The 6,923-nt window shown below is 34.3% G+C and overlaps 1 non-coding gene across 1 annotated transcript; it reads right to left on the reverse strand.

The window, feature by feature from the left end:
* Window positions 1-368: 368 nt before the first annotated feature.
* Window positions 369-471, reverse strand: LOC137766838 (U6 spliceosomal RNA). Its single transcript, XR_011074377.1, has one exon. It is a non-coding gene; the product is annotated as a U6 spliceosomal RNA (small nuclear RNA).
* Window positions 472-6,923: the final 6,452 nt, after the last annotated feature.

Consider the following 6,923-nt stretch of genomic DNA (forward strand, 5'->3'; position numbering starts at 1 on the left):
ACATTTTCATGCAACCATTCCACCATCCATCTCCAGAACTCTATTCATCTTGCAAAACTGAAACTCTATACCCATGAAATAATACCTCTTCATTCGTCCTTCCTCCAGGCCCTGGCAACTATTATTCTATTTTTTGTCTCTATGAATTTGATTACTCTAGTTATCTTATACAGGTGGAATCATAAAGTATTTGTTCTTTTGTGACTGGCTTATTCCACTTAGCATAATGTTTCCAACATTCCTTCATGTCTTAGCACGTGTCAGCATTTCCTTCCTGTTAAAGGCTAAATAATATTCCATTGTTTGTATATATTACATTTTGCTTGTTCGTTCATCCATGATTGGACAATTCCCCAAGTGACTTTTTAAAAAATATGAAATTCTTTACAAATGTGTGTGCCATCCTTGCCCAGGTGCCATGCTAATCTCCAATTGTTCCAATTTTAGTATGCTGTTGCCAAGCTCAGAACTCCAAGTAGTTTTGGACAGTACCAATAAGGCAGTTTTTTTTTGAGCTGCACATTGGTGGAACATTAAATCAATTTAATTGAGTGACCAGTATTTTACAAAGACACAGAATAGAAGAAAATAGAACAAGTAAAAATGGTAATAATAAGTAAATGTGTTATTTCAAAAATTTTGTTTCTTAACTGTATGTGTTCGCTGCAAGGGAGGGTGGTGAGTGTGCCACGTCAGGACATGAAATATATTTCTTACAGTTGCTTTCAATCAAAAAGATGTGAAAGCCACCTGTCTAAGGACCAGAATATAGAGTATGATTGTATGATAAGTAAGTTAACACAATGTTCTCAGCTTGAAAGTTGCTATAGAATTACAGTAGCCATGATTTTACTTTGAATGTATTCAAAATAAGAGAATGTGAAAAGAAAAAAATATTGAGAAATGTCCTCTGTGAATTGATTTGGACTCCACAGTTCATCACAGAGGTCTGAATATTGCTTATTAATGAACCATTTTCATAACACTGTCTCAGGAGTTATATATGAATTTGGCATCTCTTGATACACTAAGCTTTTATAGGCTGCAGAAGTAGATAAAGAATTGCTAACGGCAGTAATGAAGAGGTGTGAATGCCATCAGCAATTCAGGGTTCTGTTCCAGCTCAGGAAACATACCACCAAAATCAAAATTAATTTTCCCCCCCTTTGGCATTTTTCTCAGCCATATGTGGTTTTTAAGTTATTGTGGTGACTGCTCTCACTTTATTGAAAATATACAGGATGCATTTATCTAAGATAAGTATGATTTTACTTGGTATGTTTTCTGAAATAATGGTATGCAATATGCATCAGAAAATAAGGCAATTATATAATAACTGTTTGTGAATTGTATTTGGTTCTGCCAGAATTTATGAAAGATATATGTTTAACAGATGTAAATGTTTATATTAGATCATATGGAACATAATCATTCATCTGTCTTTTAAAGAAGTCTGGAACTCCTGTTCATCACCAGGAGAGTTATTTCTATATTGCCTTAGATGTTCAGTATATGACTCCACCTCAGATCCTCTGTGAGTCGCCTGATGCTGACACTGGCATTAATACAGGCAAACATGGTATTCCCAAGTAACCAAAGTTCATGTTTTGTTTTAATTCACAGGGAAGGTGGTGGAATAGATGAATGAATGTAAAGAGATAGATATATGATAGATAGATGATAGATGTTAATATATCAAAATAGTACAGTCTAAATATACAATTAAGCTTTTAAAAAATATAATAAATACACAGGCTTTCAAACATAATGAGAACTATATTCAGAATTATAATACTTACTAGTGTATAAGAACACTTTATATCGTGTATCTTCATTGATCCTCAGCGCTATGTGAAAAAGACCAAACTGTACACATTTTACAAAATAGAAACCAGATACTGACATTAACCGCCTTGCCAACTCACAGGCCAGGGACGTATCAGAGGCAGGAATCAATTCCTGGGGACTGGCTTTTAGTCCAGGTATCATTCTACTAAACTGCTGCATGAAACAAGCAGAATTCTTCACTACCGTTTATTTTGTTTTTAAAATCGCCCAATTTCAGGATGAGACACTTTTGGCCAATTAGTTAAGCTCTGATTTAAAAATTATTGATAATTACCACAAACTACTAGATAGAAAAATACAGAGCAAAAATAATTTTATTCTTTCTTATTTTGTAAACATGTTAGTGGAGGTTCCCAAACCCAAGTGAGTCTCAGGATCCGCTCCAGGGCTTTCGGACAATACAGGTTCCTGAGCAGAACCTAGACTTATGTGTTCCTCAGGAATCTCAGTTTTCCTAAAGGTCCACAGCTGATTGTGATGCTCAGGTAAGTTTGAGAACTGCTGCTTTAGAAAAATGCTTTGGAGTAATTTTGGTGAAAAACCGATCAGAAAAATCAAATAAAAGACAATACATGTTTTACTTACACACCATAGTCCGCAAGTCTGAAGAGAACGCTGGTTTTGTGTAACCAGAAGTTTATAGAAATCAGGAGACTTTTTGTTTGTTTAAGAAAAAGAAAACATCATTATGAAGACAAAATTAGTTTTAAAAAAGAGTATTTACTAAGAATGGGAAAAGTAATCATAACAAAAACATTTTACGAAAGCTTTAAACCGCAAACATCTGCCTGACATAGTGCTGTGCTTAACAATATCCTGAAAATCCCTCTCTATTAGTTCGTAAACATCTTCCTCATTCCTTTTAAATAAAAGAATGTCCATTGTGTGGATGTTCCATAGTTTATTCAACAACTATCTTATGGATGGCATTCAGGATGTTTTCAATATCTTTCAATGACAGTGAAAACAATCTTGTGTATACGTATTTTCATATTATTGGAGATATATCTTCAGGAAAAATTCCTGGAAGTGGGATCACTGGGTCAATATGTAAACACATGTGTAATTGCTTTAGATATTGCTGAATTTCATCCCCAAAGGGTTGTGTCAATCTTCTTTCGCACCAGCATTATGGGAGAGCGCCTATGTCCCCACAGCCCTGCAAAAGAGTGTTGCTATTCTTTTTAATTTCTACCAATCTGACAGGTGAGAGGTGGCATCTTAGTGTAGTTTTAATTTGCATTTCTCATTTCTCATGAGTAAAGTGAGCCTTTATTCATATGTTTAAAGGTTATTTTTATAGATTTCTTGTGAATTGATTAGACATCTTTTTAAATAGAGGACTGAAATATTCTGTTTTTTTCCCCAAATGTGATAAATATACTATCAAATCCTATATGCTGATTTTTAACTCCATAAAATACATTTCACAGTGACCATAAATAGTGCAATTATATAATTAGACTACCGATAATGGCTTGTTATTTTCTTACTGAATGATACATCTTAAAGGTATATATCTTAACTTTCATGATTCACAAAGCCAGTCCTAGGGAAGAAAAAAAAAAATGAACCAATTCCATCAATAGGCACTGACAATTCTTAATTAAGGGTATTTGCTAAGTAGTCAGTCCTAAGTAGTGACATTTATTACAATATTTTTAAAACTGTTTTACGTATTTGGCCATTCTAGTATCACTGTTTGAAATGACTTCTACCAAATCTAGAGTTTTTGCAGTGTTGTACTAATAGGGTCACAAAATAAATGTGCCACAAAATGCCATTCCAGTGTTCTGTAGTATTACCATTTACTTGTCTTTATTTAAAACTATTTTTTGTTTGCTATTTATTCAAATAGTTTCAGTTCTAGTAATTGCATGTTTACTCTTGTGGGTACAAATGATGTTTTATGTTTTGTGGTGTGTGTATGTGTGTGTGTGTGTATATGTGTTATCAAGAACCTAAATGTTTTCAGTCACAGATATTACATTGGTCAAAACTGATCTCGTAAGATTGGTTGTGAAACATGGAAGAGTAATAGTAAAATACTTTGTCTTTGCACTTAGAATAGAAAGGGCAGTTTATACTCTCTTTGCCCATTTGAAAAAACGTGTGGTGTCAAGCAAAGTTTTCTGCAATGCTCATCAAATGAAAAATCAAAATGAATGATTTGAAGCAAGTTGTGTTTTTCTAGAAAGTATTCCACTGTCACAAAGACGTGATGGTAATTTTCTAGGGTAATTTTCTAATAATCATAGTAAAGCTCCCCAGTTTTGTATTTTTATCCATTTTTTAAATTTCATAAATGTAATTCATTTTATTGGGCAGGCCAGAGTTGCATTTGTTGCTCCTGAGTTGGAAATTTGATATGAGCAATTATTTTTATTTTCCCACTATTCTGATCAGCAATTAAAATATTTATTGAAGAAATCACTTGATCTATTCAAGTTGTTTATTTGATGAGAGTAATTTTTTGCTCATTTTGATCCATAATTTTTTAAATAAGAAATAAAGATTGTGTAATGTCCTGCTGAAATATGTATGTGGTTCATTTACAAGGTCTTAATTTTCATTGTATTCAGCTATTCAAACGTTCAACAAATTATTTCTTTGAAGTTTTAAATTTTTCTTTACAAGATTTTTTCTTTTCTCAGCCCCATTGTATCTTCTACTTCAACCATAATTTGATGTATTAATTCACATTGATCTGAAAGATTAGAAAATAACAACATAGTTTCATTAAAAGTGTACAGAATATGAATATTTTTTCTTCAAAATGTAAATTAAATCAAATGCAAGAAAGTGAAAATTTCAAAGAATTTTTATGTTTTCAAAGTAGCTCTTTACCACAAACTATTTAAAATCTCTATTAAAGTCAAAGACTAAATCATATTTAATGTGTATTAGAATTTTAAGTCAAAACAATTTTAACATCTGAATTTTAGAATTTAATTACAAAGTTTACTCTTGTAAAATACTTTTATAAAAATGAAACTATTGGCAATTCTATTTTCCAAGGTAAAGAATCGGTATCTCTATATGCATATGCAAAATTATAACGACATAAATTGTCTAATATTGCAAAATGTTTTTCAACCACTATGTGCGCCTGTTGCAAATGTCACGTTAATTTGTCAGTAATTTCAGAAACATGATTTGGAACACCGAGAGAGGCTGAAAAATGGACATTTGGCACTACTTGGACACTGATTCTTCATTATGTAGAGCATTCAAGCTCTCTGAGAAGAAGGATGAATTTGTCTTTTCTTTCACCTGAGGGCGGCCACCACTCAACTCTTCCTGGTTCTCTGAAGCAGGGTCTGTCCCCTGTGCCTGCAGCACAGCACTCACTCATGGAATTCAGGTCGAACAGCTTTTCGTTTTGAGGACAAGGGGAAGAGATGCAGAGGAGCACTTCCCTGGGGTCTGAGCAGCATTAGTTGCAAGAATGGCGTTATATGTTGGTACATTTCTGTTGTACATTGCAGTCACGGGCCTCCCTAAAGTGTAGGGCTCAAAGCAGGGCCTCTTGCCTGGACCTAAGCCCAGTAATGGAGAATAAAGGGAAGAGAACATTCTCAAAATTATTTTGACTCCATATACTTGTCAGGAGGAGGAGGAGGTCTGGAAGAATTGCTCCTTCCTTTTCTGTGGAAGCTGCCTTTAATGGAACAGCAGGATTGTTCTCACCTGCCCATCTTCTCTCACTAGATTATATTCTTTTGGAAAATATGTGGGCATTTACTTTGAATATGTGAGAGGAAGAAATCACATTCAATAATCAATGTTTCTTTTTTTTTCAGATAATTAACACTGTAGTTTGGAACAAATATTTTATAGTATATTTTATTAGCTCAACAGAGCTACTTTTATGTCCTTGATCTAAAATGTTTATTAATTAGGCAATTTGTTTTACTTAGGGATAAAAACAAAGAATTTAGTGATGTTTTATCTCTTTCAAAAAGTTCCCTGGCCCTTTAAGTAAAAGCTGAAAGACTATTATTTTAAAGAACTCTGAAGGGAGAAAACTTAAAAAATTAAAAAAACCTTCTCTATTTAAGATGTATTCAGGTATCAGCAACCTTAAAAGAAAAATTGAAACCAGTTAATTATTCTCCCAGGTGCTTTACACAGTGAATTTGTTGGTTAGGTTAAAAAACCTGGCTGGAGCTCATTTCTTTCATGTCTTTCCTTTCTAGAACTTCAAACTCCTAGTTAAACAGTTTCCACTTTTGGTGATATTTACAAATGAGTCAGTGCTTAAGAGAACTGACTGATCTTAATTGGGAATCAGATCTCCAAGAGATCTGTCATTTCCACATTCTTAGAAACTGCCAGCTCACTGGGGCTCAGTCACTAATACATATAATTATTTTAAATTTCTAATAATGTTCCTAATTTGAAAAAGTTAAGAATTATTCAGAATCCAAATGTGTACAGAACATCATCGTCACATTACCAGGCTCCTGCTGACACACTGAGGGCAGGGAATTGAGCCAGCAATGGAACCTAAAGTTAATATTTCTGCTGCGCTACTAGACAGAGATCAGGCAGAGTCCGTCCTCCCAGCAGAAGCAGAGTCAGGGCATAGCTATTTGTTCAGCTGCTCCAGAGGCGGCAGACTGATCCTAATCTGGGCTGAATCTTCGTGGGATTCCTTGTAGTCCCCAAAGTTTAGGACAAGGCCCTTTATTAAGAAAATGGAGGAATATTTCATGGTATTGTGCCTGTCATTGACTTGAGCTGTCACAAAGCTAAAAGTCTGTGACCTATTACTGCTATAGCAATAGTCTGCCATAAACCCACTGAATTTCCTCCAAATGCCAATTTGCAAGCCAAGAAGGAACTAAAGAGGCAACCAGTGTACCTGAGGTACATTTCAGAAGTAGCACGAAAGTGAAGGGTAGCAGAATATGCCATCCTAAAACATACCACTTTGGCATAAGGATTATATTGAGCTGAAAGTAATTGAGAAGCAGATACACGAAAAGCTCTCTGCACTCCCTCTATTTACCTAAAAGCAGGACATACATTTGTAAAGTTGTCTCCACTCCCCTCTCTACCAGAAGGGACAG

This window comes from Eschrichtius robustus, chromosome 6 (genome assembly GCF_028021215.1).
Source record: "Eschrichtius robustus isolate mEscRob2 chromosome 6, mEscRob2.pri, whole genome shotgun sequence".
In the NCBI taxonomy this organism is placed as follows: domain Eukaryota; kingdom Metazoa; phylum Chordata; class Mammalia; order Artiodactyla; family Eschrichtiidae; genus Eschrichtius; species Eschrichtius robustus.